The sequence below is a fragment of the Octopus bimaculoides genome, chromosome 30 (assembly GCF_001194135.2).
Source record: "Octopus bimaculoides isolate UCB-OBI-ISO-001 chromosome 30, ASM119413v2, whole genome shotgun sequence".
In the NCBI taxonomy this organism is placed as follows: Eukaryota; Metazoa; Mollusca; class Cephalopoda; order Octopoda; family Octopodidae; genus Octopus; species Octopus bimaculoides.
Window position 1 is genome coordinate 136,967 of NC_069010.1, and position 232 is coordinate 137,198.

The 232-nt window shown below is 37.9% G+C and overlaps 1 protein-coding gene across 1 annotated transcript in view; it reads left to right on the top strand.

Moving 5' to 3' along the window:
- Positions 1–232, top strand: part of LOC106870313 (E3 ubiquitin-protein ligase MIB1) — a 16,639-nt gene that overhangs the window by 15,706 nt on the left and 701 nt on the right. The gene's annotated exons all lie outside the window — the stretch shown is intronic.

The following is a 232-nucleotide window of genomic DNA, read 5'->3' on the forward strand; positions in this document are numbered from 1 at the left end:
TCTCGTTTCTTCTTTCAATCCATTTGATATTTCTTTGTATGTTACAACACTTTTTCTGTAGATCTTCAAACAGGGCTAGCAAACCTTCCTTCTTCTTGGGTCTGGTCAGCTTTCCACTGCTTTTCTAAGTCCTTCTTCTCCCTTCTTAACTGATGCATCTTTTTTTTCTCACCTACTTTCGTCAGACTTAGCAGATAACTGCTTCTTGTTACCCTCCATTACATCAAATAAC